At 50.8% G+C, this 14,206-nt stretch overlaps 1 protein-coding gene and 1 long non-coding RNA gene across 7 annotated transcripts in view; one reads left to right on the plus strand and one right to left on the minus strand.

The window, feature by feature from the left end:
- The window catches only part of LOC114022341 (zinc finger protein OZF), a 793,526-nt gene that overhangs the window by 677,814 nt on the left and 101,506 nt on the right, over positions 1 to 14,206 (plus strand). The window lies entirely within an intron of this gene.
- Positions 3,598 to 5,350, minus strand: LOC119567562. Its single transcript, XR_005227612.1, has 2 exons — positions 5,193 to 5,350; positions 3,598 to 4,031 (listed from the first exon to the last, which is right to left on the minus strand). It is a non-coding gene; the product is annotated as an uncharacterized LOC119567562 (long non-coding RNA).

Here is a 14,206-nt window from a genome sequence, read left to right on the forward strand (position 1 = left end):
GGCTCCTAGGCAGGGGGGCCAGGGGTCTCCGTGCGCCACTGCCCAGAGGCACCGCCCCCGCAGCTCCAATTGGCCACAGTTCCAATGGCGGAGTCGGCGCTTGGGGCAGGGGCAGCGTGCGGAGACCCGCCAAGGGGCCGCAGGGACGTGCCAGCTGCTTCCAGGAGTGGTGCGTCATGTGGAGTGAGGGCGGACAGGAAGCCGCTTTAGCCCTGCTGTGCCTCCGGTGGTGGCGGCAGGCGGGGCAGGGGGAGACACCCAGCCCTGAACATTGGTGGAGCTGGGCCCCCATGCTCTGAATATTCCTGGAGCACGGTCACCATGGGCCCATACAACTCGCCACCCCTGCCTCATTTATGCATGAAGCATCCCATTCTCTTTTTTTGCCACAGCCTCGCATTGGGAGCTCATGTTGAGTTGTTTCTCCACTATGACCCCTAAATCCTTTTCAGAATCACTGCTTTCTGGGCCACCTTTTCCTTAGTTACACCCTGCATTCCTCAGTCCTAAATGTACAACCTGGTATTTGGCCTTATTAAAATGCATTACATTTGAACGGGCCCAGGTTACCAAGCGATCAAGATGACTCAGGATGACGACTCTGTCCTCATCATTCTTGACCACTCGGTCAATGTCTGTGCCATCTTCAAATTTGATCAGCAGTGATTTTATACTGACTTCCAGATCCCTGATGAAAATGTTGAGTATTGTGAGGGCTCTAGACCCAATCCCCGAGGAACCGCACTAGAAACACCTCCATTTGATGACGATTTCCCGACTGACAACTACTTCCTGAGATCTGTCATTTAGCCAGTTCTTTGTTTATTTAATGTGTGCTTTATTGATATTGTATAGTGCTAATTTTTTTACCAGACGGTCATGCAGTAAAATGTTACCAGAATACCAGGCAGTTAAAAAGTGTTAAGCATATTACATGTACCCAGTTATCTTTCTTAACTAAATATTTAATTTCTTCAAAGAATGAAATCAGGGTTGTTTCTTTTTTAACAAGACCTAGTTTCCATAAAGCCATGTTGACTGGCATTAATTATATTCCTATTCTTTAATTATTTATTAATTATATTAACAAATTTTTCTGTAATTTTGCCCAGTATTGATGTCAGACTAAGTGGCCTATAGTTACCCAGGTCATCACACTTGCCTTCTGGAATTTCCCTGTTATTCCACGGTTATTAAAAATTAATATTTGGGGTGGAGATCTCCTCAGGAAGCTCTTTAAGAGCTCTGGGTTGGAAGTTATTCAGACTTGCTGATGGAAAAAAGTTTATCCTTAGCAAATAGTGTTGAACATCCTCCTTAGTTACTAATGGACTGGAAAGTACTTCATCATCTCATGATGATGCAGAGGCATGCAGAGAACTTGCAGAGTTGCCTGTTAATGCAGCTCCTCTGGGGGGAGCATGGTAGGGTCCCGTGCACTCAGGGGCACCATTTCAAATTTTGGTGGTGGCGGCGAGGATAATTTCACCATGATTCCAGGGGCTACTTAGGCACCTGAAAACTCTAGGGTTTTGGCAGATAACTTAGCAAAGAGCTGACAGGAACACTTGCCAGACTGCTTTCTGGGGAAGACAGCTAGAAGAATGGATCCAGGGAATGGTTCTGCATCTCTGAGCTGTTTGGACACTTTCAGGGAACATTCCCGATGCAAGACAGAGATCCCCAAAGTTATCCTGGGTAACCCTGAGAGACTTATGGAAAACTAGCAGACACCACATCTCTGCTGTCACTTTGCACTGACAAACTTGGACTGTCCGAACTGGTTCATGTATTTTACCTGCTTTAAGCTCTCAATAACTTTCACATATAAAAGAAAGAAAATTAAATAAATGACGTAGTTACACGATATAGGGCCGCAGTGTAAACCCGACCCGAAAGTCGTCCCATTGAAATGGAATTATTCACAGCAGTAATTAAAGTTAAACATGCACGTAAATATTTCCAGGGCCGAGATTAAGGCCACAGTTTATGGAGGTGCAGACGCAAGAAGAGAAGAGCTGTGCAAAAACTGAAATACCACTTGGAACTTAGCCCAAACAATGCAGCATGAAAAATAAACTCATCTTGTTATACGGTAATAGAGCTGGTTCAAAATGGTTTTACACTCACAATGCAACCTTTGAACTAAAAATGCCACTTTGGATTACAGTGATCATTTGAAAAAAGTTCCAGTTTAAAAAAAAACATTTTGGATTTCTCTGCCCTCTTGAGAGAGAAGGTGGAGTTTTTCCCACCAAAACTAAACAAAAATTTGATAATTAAAAACATTTGCAAATACGTTTGAAGAATATGGGGGGGGGAGTGGTTTCTTCTTCAATTTTCATGACCCTCCCCACCCCCGCTATTTTTGACCAGTTCTAATTATGAAGAAATGTCTGTCTGTCCGTGAATGATAAATATGTCTGCTCCTGAAACATTTAAAAACAACGGCTCTCCTCAGGAGCACTGAGGTCACATGACGCAGAGAAACATCCAGGCCTGCAGGGTTCACATTCTCAAAGACATAAACCGCCCCAGGACGGGAATGTCACACACAAGACAGCGTGACTGGCCTGGGTTGGTGAGGGGCATGTTTGCTGTTGCTGGCAAATTGTGCTTTTGTGAGGTGGGGGGAAGTTATATTTGAAAGGAGTTCTTCATCCTCTCCCACTCTCATCCAGGGGAGACCAGGGCCCACCACTTTTTACTGGCCATAAGTGTGAGCGACTGGATGAGGGGGGAGAGAAGGGGGAGGGAGGCAGTGTTTTGGGGGTAAGGGGCGGCATGATTGGGAGCTCAGAGAGAAAGGCGGCGTCAGGGGGGGCCTCAGGGAAAGGGGCGGTTTGAGGGGGCAGGACCTCGAGGAGAAGGGGTGGCACAGGGGCTGGGCCACAGTTTGGTTGCCAGCAGCCCCCCACACTTTTAGGAAGCTTTTGCCCATCCTGCCCTCATCCCAAATTCATTTGTAACAGTAAGAAAACTTTGAGCAACAAGGAGACTCAGAGACCCACAATATTACCGCTAAAATCCTCACCCGCCCCTGGAGCTGGGCAAACAGAAGTTTTTGGTCGCTGGCAATTCCAAAAAAAGAGATGGAAAAAAACTGGTTTCAGGTTGAACAAAACTAAATTTTTTCCAAATTTTTGATGAACCAAAAAGCTTAAAAATAAAACAAAACGCAGGAACATTTCAAGGGTTGTAACTTTTTGAATTTTTAAAATAAAACTGAAGGACATTTTTAAACAAAAAATTGTTTCAAGATGAAAAATCAAAATGGTTTGTCTGGAAAGTGTCTAAACTGAAATGCTTCGACTTTTTAAGAACTGGGGGAAGGGTCTGGACGTGAACAATTCAGCAGAACGGATACGAATTCGCAAACTGCTGAATCTGCATTTTTCACCTAAAATTGGTTTAGATGAAAAGTTTCGCCCCATCTAGTCCCCACCATTGAGGGGCACCGTAAGAGGGATCAGCTCTTCTAGCTGGTTCCCCAGCCCAAGTCTGTCTCCATTTAATGGGTCCCTCCCCGCCACTCCGCTTTAGGGTTGCCAATTTTAATTGGACGGATTCCTGAAGATTTTATCACATGACATGATCTTTAATTAAAAACTAATCTTGAATTCCTGCAGACTCCCGGTCATCCTGGAGGATTGGCAATGCTACTCCAGTTTCCTGGGCCACACCCGTGTCCCCACCTAATGGGTCCCTTTCTCTGGGTTCCTGGGTGAAGCGTCTGTCCTCCATGAGCAGGTCTCCTTCACCATTCTCCAGGGCTGGGTCTCGATTCCTGTTTCTGGTTCCCTGGGCCTGGTCCCCGTCCCTGTCACGCACTGCGGGGAGCTCAGATTCCTGTGAATCCTGCGGACTTCCAGGCTGCTGGGAGGGATGAGTCAGCACCTTCCTGAAGACGAGTCGCGGGTAGGCAAACGCTTTCCCTCTACCTTTCCAAAACCCACATTTCTACAGTGAGACTAGCACCCCCACCACTGCCACCACTCCACGCACCATGAGACGATTCCAGGACGCTGGCTCTGAAACAAAAGAGAGAGAAAGGCCCCATAACTAAGGGAGTCCGTTAAATCATCCCACTGCTGCCATGAGGATCCCAGAAGATGAAGACGTTCCTGGGATACAGTAAGAGCTGAGTTGGGTCGTGCGCACATGGGCACCACTCAGAGCAGCGGGAATGAGATCTCCAGGCTCATTATCCCCATCGGCCAACCTGACGGAGGGAGAAAGGTGAGCCCGGCAAAGCAACCCCTGTTCCAGAGTCTGGGAACTGTGATTTTTAAGATGCTCCAGGATGGGGTCCCTCAGGTCTTAAGGTTAGAGGGGACGGTTAGGATCATCTACTCCAGCGTCTCCTGAAGCGTGGGGAAGGGCTAGCCGTGGTGGGAAGGGTGGGGTTTGAAGATGTATCCATGAAAATGGGGGGTGGGGTCGCTAACACATTGCTGACGGGTGAGGGGCATGATTGGTTTCTTTGCCTTGAGGAGGGGGCTCAGCTTTTAAAAGTTTTGGGAACAATAATTTAGTCTGAGCCCTGGCATAACCCAGGCCAGAGAACGTCGCCTACTGATTCCTGCACCCAGTCCAGTGATTTATGGCACTGACTTGGCATTGAGAGGGATTTTATCATATCCTGAAATCCAGCTGCAGAAGGGAAAGGGCATTAGAAGCTGAAAGACCCCAGAAGTGGCTCTGGTTTTCTACTCGAAATAACCACCCAGGGCTGATTTTCCCCAGCCCAGCGCCTTGCAGTCATGCACCCAGCGCCGAGTGAGTTCGGTGTGCAGGCAGGCTCCCAAATCCAGACAGTGGCTCTTCACATCCACTTTGCCCTGGTGTCAGGGACTGCCCTGAGCGCCCATCCTGCAAACATTTACACACCTGAGCCCTCCCACTGCCATCCAAGGATACTCCTACGTGGCTAAAGCGTTTGCAGAGGTTCCAAGGAGCTGAGGCTCCGTGTAAAAGGAACATTACTTCAGTTATTCCAATCTTGGGTTGATGAGATGCTCCTGCCCGCCCCCTCCCTTCACAGCTGAGTCTCCCACCCGGTGGAATTCTCCAAGGAACTTCCCACTCTGAAGACCCTAGACACCATGGCCAGCGCTAGCTGTCCCTCTGGCCCAATCCCATGCTTCAGGACATAGTCTGAACGCCACCGAGGTCAGTCATTAATTCCCCACCTGCATTTACAGGCCACAGTGTCTAGGGTCTCGGAGTGGGAAGTTCCTTGGAGAGTGACCAGAGAGATTGAAGTGATAGCTGGGAGTGCTGGTAGCGTAGGGCCTGAGGAGAGAGTCTACATAACCAGACAATCCTGCTGTCAGGGTGCCAATGCCTGAGATGAAGGGGTGTCCAGGATTTCCAGGTTTATGGATCTTGGGTCGCAGATAGAAGACCCCTGGTCGGGGCTCTAGGGGTGTGTCTGTGCAGATTTGTTCTTGTGCTTTTTCAGGGAGTTTCTTGAGCAGATGCTGTAGTTTCTTTTGGTAACCCTCAGTGGGATCAGAGGGTAATGGCTTGTAGAAAGTGGTGTTGGAGAGCTGCCGAGCAGCCTCTTGTTCATATTCCGACCTATTCATGATGACGACAGCACCTCCTTTGTCAGCCTTTTTGATTATGATGTCTGAGCTGTTCCTGAGGCTGTGGATGGCGTTGTGTTCTGCCCGGCTGAGGTTATGGGGCAAGTGATGCTGCTTTTCCACAATTTCAGCCCGTGCACGTCGGAGGAAGCACTCTATGAAAAAGTCCAGTCTGTTGTTTCGACCTTCAGGAGGAGTCCACCCAGAATCCTTCTTTTTGTAGTCTTGGTAGGAAGCTCTCTGTGTGTTAGTATGTTGTTCAGAGGTGTGTTGGAAATATTCCTTGAGTCAGAGACGTCGAAAATAGGATTCTAGGTCACCACAGAACTGTATCCTGTTCGTGGGGGTGGAGAGGCAGAAGGAGGGGCCCCGAGATAGGACAGATTCTTCTGCTGGGCTTAGACTATAGTTGGATAGATTAACAATATTGCTGGGTGGGTTAAAGGAATTACTGTTGTGTCCCCTTGTGGCTTGTAGTAGTTTAGATCATTTAGTGTCCTTTTTCTTTCGTAGAGAAGCAAAGTGTGTGTTGTACATGGCTTGCCTAGTTTTTGTAAAGCTCTCCAACACCACTTTCTACATACCATTACCCTCTGATCCCACTGAGGGTTACCAACAGTTAGTGCCTGTCTCACTCCCCACAACCTGCAAGGTCCCATGCCAGCAAAGGGAAGCTGCTCCCAGATCTGGAGCTGCATTCGCATGTCCTGAGGGCTGTCCTGCACCATGGTCTCCATGGGCAGGTAGGTCCTCAACCTCCATCTCTGTCCCAGCTGCAGGATGGCCTCTGGTTCCTGCTCCCTCAGGCACCTGGAGATGCTGAAATAGGGGTGGGGTTGGCGGAGCAGGAGAACACCCCATGAAGTTAAGAAATGGCAGTGAGAGCCTTTTCCCTCCCTGGGAGATTACGAGTGTCCTCTGTGGGGACTCCCTTCCTGGCAGATGCTGTGCTTTCATTCCTGGACACTGCCAGGAGGCCCAGCTCCCAACCCTAGCAGCTTGGCTGTTCCATCCCCTACTGTGTACCCAAACTGCCTTGAAAGGACTATCCAAGCCCCTCCCAGGCCTGCTCCCATTGCGGGTCTCTCTCCTGGCTGAGCACAGGCTGTTCTTATATCACCCAACAGGCCTGGATCCTAGTTACATGCTGCTCCTTCTCACGTGACCCCTGCACTTATTCCCTTCACCTGGGGATAGGTTCAGTTGAGCTACTACCCCTTTCATGGCCATCTCACCCTGGGACAGCCTGAAACTGGAAACCTGTGCTCCAACAGGAACTGTTTGCTAGGAAAGGTGCTGAAGACACAATGGAAGAGGAAATCCTTTGGACTGGATTGAAATTATTCCAAAGGAAAGTGAATGAGAGAAAATGTCCAGCGTTATCCTCCGAGCGAAAGAAAAAAATGAAGGTCAGAAAGGACCATTCTGTCCATCTTCTGTGTAACACAGGCCCTAGAACGTCACCGAGCGCTTCCTCCAGGAAACCCACGACATGTGACTGAGCCAGAGCACGTCTTCTGGAAAGACATCTCCATGCATTAGAGCCAGCTGGTCAGAAACAATCTTTCTTCTGCAGTGACGTGAAGTTAAAGGACACGGAGAAGAAGAAAACCTCGACTCGGGTTGTTGCTGGAGCTGAAGCAGAGAGGCCAGGACAAACACGGCTAGGGCCCAGGACTGACTATCAGCAGATCTGCCGTTTTCTATTCCTGGCTTTTTGACCATGAGCAAATCTCTTTGCTTCTGTGTGCCTCAGTTTCCACGACTATAAAATAAAGCTACTCAAGGTTCTGTTTTTTTCTCTCCTGTTTTTCAAGGCGGGACACTTAGATACATTTGGGGCCTGTCTATGCTACCAGTCTAGAGTGTATTTGTAAGCTGATGACCCCCACATGTTGTTCAGAAGCTATGGATGACACAAGCTCCTAAGTTTGTTCTGTGCTTAGTCCCTATGGCAGAAGCTGAGCTGGGCGGCCTTTTCTCGCTGAGCTGTGTGGAGCAGGTTCTGGGCACCTAGGGATATCAAGAGGCTCTCAAGGACTAATTCTTGAAAATAAATATCAATGAAATGCAACCCAAATAAAAAATCACTGCTGCTAACATTGGTGGGTGATAAAATAGTAGCAGAGTGGTAATGAATGAGGAGGAGAGGGCAGTGACACAGAGCAATCGGATTCCTTGAGAAGCTGGAGCCATTCAAAGAAAACCAGTTTGAAAATACCCAAAGGAAGGGTCCTATAGCTAGCAACAAAGCATGCAGGCCACACCTACAGAATGGGGAAGTGTATCCAGGAAAGCACTGACTGTGAAGAGGATTTCGGGGCCATGCTGGGCAAGCCATTCAACAAGAGCACCCAGGGTGATGCTGTGGTGAACGGGGCTAAAGCCATCATTAGATGTATGAAAAGAGCAGTGAGGCGCATAGGGAGGTGACACACCATGCGGAAGACTGATCATGGAATACTGCATCCAGTTTTGGCGTCCACCTTTGAAAAAAGATTTGGAAATATTGGAGATGGGGCAGCAAAAAGCAATGAAACATTTTGAGCGCTGGAGAAAAATGCCTGCGAGTGAGCTATTGAAAGAGCTCAGCCTGTTTAGATGATAAAAAAGATCGGGAGGTGACGTCATTGAAGTGTTGAAGTGACTTCATGGAGAGAAACTATCGGGTATTAAAGGGCTCATTGATCTAGCAGAGAAAAGCATAACAAGACCCAGTGGCTGGAAACTCAAAAGAGACCAATTCATATGAGAAGGAGGGCACACATATTCAACCGTGAGGATGAATCACCAAAGGAACAAACTAGAAAGGGAAGTGGTGGGAATTCCCACCTCTTGATGTCTTCTAATGAAGACTAGATGCCTTTCTGGAACGTGAGTAGTCAAAAACTAGCTCCTATGCTCTACAGAAAGCATGTGATATGCAGGGGGTCAGAAGACACGCTCTAATTGTCTCTTCTGTCCATAAAGTCTGCTAATTTATGAAAAACTGAGCGTTGCATGGGGAGAAGCCTCTGATGTTTTACTGTGTTCGGCTTGAGCCCACAATGAACGCTCATTGAGTGGGGTGATCCAGGGGAAGCAGCTCAAACATCCAATGTGGCTGGACAGGGGCAGGACATCAGCACTGCAGGGGAGGGGTGGGTGTGGCAGTGACATCACAAGGGCCTTTGGCAGGACCTCAGCCTATTGGACAAAGGTGGTGGGGAGGCGATGACCTCACAGAGGGATCTTGACATCAGCCAGGCAGGACAGGGGTGCAGGACAGGGGCCACCTCGGAGATCCCTGTGGCTTTGCTTCAGTACGTCTCCTTCTCGAGGTCTCTCCTGGAGGACTGAGAGAGCATTCACTTGCACGTTCGTGAGCGCAAGGAGGACCCTCTTCGGAGTTTTCTCCTTTTCTTTTAGTAGTTTTGCTCGAAAACAGACGTCCCTGTATAGAAGGTAAGAGCCTCGGAGAGGTTTGGAACCTGTTCAGTCTGATCCATCAGGTGCCGGCTGATTTTTAGGAAAGGAAAACACTAGATTGTGGGGGCAGCATTTTATTTCCGACCTAGGACTTTGTCCCTTAGAATTACTGGGGACATGGGGATTTCTCCTTTTTGTTTTCCCTTTTCCTGTCTCTCCCTCCTTTCTCGTCTTCTCTTGCATCTTTGTCCTTTTCCCCTGCTTTCCTTTCACCACCAGGACCTGTCTGTGCGTGTGGAGTTGGGGACGGAGCGGGAGCGGGGGGGGTTTGCTCTCCAACTCTCATTGCGGGAGGCCCTCCCAAAGACATGTGGCTGGAATGGTGCTCTAAGAGTGCCTCCCTCCGGTGGTGACCCGGGACATGTGGTGAGAACTCTCAGCTTTCTGCTTCTCAGAGTCTCAATGCTGATTGGGGGAGCTTGGGGCTACTGTGAGGGAGGAGGCTCAGGACCTTGTTACTCTTTTAAGACCAAGGAAATAGGCCATAACCAAATATGTATTTGATTGCTCTTGCCGCTTTTCTCCATTCATTGTCTTTGAGTAATTCATGATTCTCTCTCTAATGGGCTAGTTCTTCTAAAATACTTACTAAATCATTAGGTTTTAATAAAGCCAAATGCAACCCCATACGTCCAGTAACAAAGGAGTCAGGTGGCACCCTACAGAATGGGGGACAATCCGCTGGAAAGCAGTGACCCTGAAAAGGATATCGGGGCCATAGTGGACGAGCTGCTCAGCATGGTTTGTCAATGTGAAACTGTGGTAAAAAGGTTAAAGCCATTCTTGGATGGATAGAGTAGTGAGGATGGAAAGGGAAGTGAAACAGCATTGCTGAGACTGATGTTGGAATGTTGAATCCAGTTCTTGTGTCCACATTTTGAATATTATGTTAAAACAATTGGAGAGGGTACAGAAAAGATTCGAAATTGAGTGATGGGGATGATGCCTTCTAATGAGACATTGAAAAAGCTCAATCTGTTTAGTAGATACAAAAGACAAATGAGAGGTGAGTTGCTTGACTTCATGGAGAGAAAGTGTTGAGTATAAAAGGGCTCTTTTATGTCACAGAGAAAGGCATGACAAGACCCCCTGGATGGAAGCAGAAATCAGAAAAAGTATAATGACAATAAGACCCAGATTTGTCAGAGGGTGGTTCGTCCTTGGCACAAAGTACCAAGAGAAATGATGGCTTCTCCATCTCTTGATCTCTTCGAATAAAGACTAGATGCCTTTCTGGAAAATGTTTGAGTAAAAGAAAAGCCCAGCTCTTCTGATATACAGGAGGCCTTAGGATACGCAGGGGATCAGATTAAATGCTCTAACGGTTCCTTCTGGCCATAAAGTCTACTAACTTGTGAAAAGCTAATTGCGGCCTGGGGAAGAACCTCTGTGTTCTACTGTGTGGTCGGTGTCATCCCCACAATGAAGAGTCATTGCGTGGGATGATCCAGGGGAAGCAGCTCAAACATCCAGTGTGGCTGGACAGGGGCAGGACATCAGCACTGCAGGGGAGGGGTGGGTGTGGCAGTGACATCACAAGGGCCTTTGGCAGGACCTCAGCCTATTGGACAAAGGTGGTGGGGAGGCGATGACCTCACAGAGAGATCTTGACATCAGCCAGGCAGGACAGGGGTGCAGGACAGGGGCAACCTCGGAGATCCCTGTGGCTTTGCTTCAGCACGTCTCCTTCTCGAGGTCTCTCCTGGAGGACTGAGAGAGCATTCACTTGCACGTACGTGAGCGCAAGGAGGACCCTCTTCGGAGTTTTCTCCTTTTCTTTTCGTGGTTTTGCTCGAAAACAGACGTCCCCGTAGAGAAGGTAAGAGCCTCGGAGAGGTTTGGAACTTGTTCAGTCTGATCCATCAGGTGCCGGCTGATTTTTAGGAAAGGAAAACATTAGATTGTGGGGGCAGTATTTTATTTCCGACCTAGGACTTTGTCCCTTAGAATTACTGGGGACATTGGGGTTTCTCCTTTTTGTTTTCCCTTTTGCTCTGTCCCTCCTACCTTTCTCTTCTTGCTTCCTTTGTCCTTTTCCTCTGCTCTCCTCCCACCACCAGGAGCTCTGTGCGTGGAGCGGGGGCCAGGGGGGTTGTGGGAGGCCCTCACAGAGAGGTGAGACTGGACTAGTGCTCCGAGAGTGATCCCCTCGGTGGTGACCAGGGCCATTCTTTGGGCTATTTGGTGAGACCTCTTAGCCTCGCAGCCCTCAAAGTCTCAACCTTGATTGGCTGAGGAGGGGGCTATTGACAGGGAGGAAACTCTGGTCTTTCTTGTTCTCTTTTATGACCAAGCAAATAAGTCACAACCAGTTAGATGTTTGACCAATGTGGATGCTGCTCTCCATTCATTGTCTCGGAGCAGTTCATGATCCTCTCAAACAAGTCCCTGCTCCTTTCTCAGCCTTCGTTTCTCCTTCTGTCAAGTACGAATAACAATCCTCTCCCACCTACCTCACCATGGGTGGATGCTGGGGATCCACTGAAGAGTGTCACTCGGAGCAGTGCAGACTAGGGGGTGTCCTATCACACTGAGCCATAGCAGATTATGACCTAAGATTCGATTTGATTTGCATTTTATTATTTTGAAATTGTGAAGAGCAGCAACTACTTAGCTCAGACTGAAGCATCTCGTCTAATTTTCCAGAGCGTCGTGTCTCCCCTTTGTGTACGACGAGACAGTTTAATGCCCTGTGACAAACAGGAGATGCTCTTCTTTTGCAAACAAATATTTTTGCAAAGAATTTTCATCTTACTTGTTATGATTTCAAGAAACAAAGTGGTTTTGCCTGAATGGATTTTCTGACAGAAAACGGTTTCCATGAAAATGTTCACACCTTATTTCCTGGTCTCTGGAAGTGCTGGGATGTCAGGATCCTGGAGGCGCTGTCACCTCCGCACGAGGGCAGTGTTCTGCACCCCCCTGCTGCTGGCTGAGTTTCTCCGTCCCTTGGCAATAAGACAGACTCTTGTTTTCACAGCCAGTCGATCGCCCTCGTGTCATCACCCTGCCTGCTGGCCGGGCAGGGTAACTCCTGAGGTCACCACCCTCTCCAGCCTGCCTTGGGCTTGGGGAGTGAGGAGGAGGGCGAGGGACGTCTGCTGACCCTGAATATCCGCCATCCATCATACCATCACTGAGAGCAAGTGAGTGGCATTCGGGTTCCTCGGTGGCTTCCCCTGTCTGTGTGGGGAGAGGCAGAAACAGGGGGAGAGGATATCTCCAAAGGGGGATTTCATTTGCAAACAGCCCCCAAGAGCCCCTCACTCTTAGACCGGGCAGGGGCTTCTCCAGAGCCATCTCCAGTGTGTTTGGAAAGGTTCCAGCAATGGGGCTCCCAGCCCTTCCCTTGTGGGACACTGTTCCCCAGGCTGAGAGTCTCTGAGCTGGGCCAGACCCTGTGAGCTGCTGAGCAAGGAAACCAATGGGGAACAAGGAGGGCCCTGGTCTTCCTGTGCCTAGGGTCTTTGTGACTTTGACGTGGGGAATGGTTTCCCAGGAGAAGTCGGGACTCCTGGCTTCTCTTCTTTCTCTACCCTGGGAGGGAGTGTGGCCTGGGACGACAGGAGGGGGCTGCTTATCCAGAGGAACCGATGGTCTTTGGGACTGACCCCATTGCTGGAAAAGGATGAGACTTCCTGGATATTGCAGCAGCAGGGATTACGAGGGGGAACGTTGGGAGCAGATCATGCAATGAACTCCTGCCCGTGTGTGTAGATGGCACTCCCTGCACTCCTGTGGGGGCAGAGGGGGCTGCTGTGGTTGGAGCAGGGAGGAGGAGGGACGGAAAAGGGCCAGGAGTGAAAGGCTGCCTTGAGCCCAGACTCACCCCTGCTCCCCGCTCGGTTCCAGGATGGCCAGGCTCCTGCGGATGTTGCGGAGGAAGGCTCTGCAGGTGACCCCAGAGCCTGAGGGAAGCAGCTGCCTGTCTTCCGACGGGGCAGAGCATCCCCTGCGTCCCCGCTGGCGGGGAAGCAGCTCCCGTCCAGTCCAGATGGCGGAAGTGCCCGGCCTTCTGGAGAAGGAACCCGGCTCCCGGCGCAGGCGCCGAGCTGGGAGCGGCCCCGACCAGGCCCCGGTGGAGCTGGCCCAGGCTGCGGTTTTGCAGACAGGACCCAGCCCAGGAGGGGCGCCGGGCAGGGTGGCTCTGGGGCTGGCTGTGTGGGCAGCAGCGGCCCCAGGAGCCCAGCCCTCGTTCCCATCAGGAGGCCTCGCCCTGCCCGGTCTCTGAGGCCCTTCCAGCCCCCGCCGGCCAGGAGGGGGAAGGTCCCTGTCCCAGCACCGGCAGCTCAGCCTGGGACAGCGGCAGCACCTGGGCCTCTGGCAGCAGCCAGGCCGACGGGCGCCACTGCTTTGCTCCAGGTGAGGAGCCAGGCTGGGCGCCGGGAGGGCTGAGGACGGGATGTGAACACCCTGGGCCCAGACGCTCTCCCAGGGATACGGGGGCGGGGGGGTCCCCAGCCCAGGTGTCTGGCCTGAGCCCCGCGAACCCCACGGACAGCAGCAGCCGTCACACAGCTGCCCCTTCCGCACGGGGACCTGGGGGTGGGGGCGTGAAGAGCTGCTGCCACCTTGGTCCTTGCTGCTCCGGGCGGGGGGAACAGGCACCACCCATGGGGTCCTGGGCAGGGGAGGGGGGCTCTGCTCTGGGCTTCTGCAGCTGTTGGGGGCTGAAGGCATCCCTGAGAGGGAGGTTTGGGGCCCCATCTGCCCTGGGTGCCTGAGGTGGGAAGGGGGGTCTTTAATCCTGCTCTGCTCACCATGCCCCTGTCCTTCCCTCCCTGGTGCAGGGAGCCCCCTGGATTCGGAGCAGGAGGAAGGGGTGGACGTGGCCAAAGATGAAGCTGCTCTCAAGGTCATCCGAGAGCAGCTCCAGTGCAGACATAAGGTACAAATGTTCCCCACCTGGGCTGGAACCAAGATTGCCCTGTCCCTTCCCAGCATCCCCACCCCCTGCCGAGGGTCTTGTCCCTCCTCATCCACCACCCCTAATGGGGCCCTTTTACATCCATGATGTGGGACCCCCAAGATGGGGGTGTTTGTCCCACAACAGCCGAGGTCGTCTCCCCCCACAGGCACTGTCCCGGTTCCTGATCCTGCTTGTGTAGGAGTGGTGGGGGATTTGGAGAATAGGCGGGTCCCCACAA

Source organism: Chelonia mydas, chromosome 14, assembly GCF_015237465.2.
Source record: "Chelonia mydas isolate rCheMyd1 chromosome 14, rCheMyd1.pri.v2, whole genome shotgun sequence".
Taxonomy (NCBI): domain Eukaryota; kingdom Metazoa; phylum Chordata; order Testudines; family Cheloniidae; genus Chelonia; species Chelonia mydas.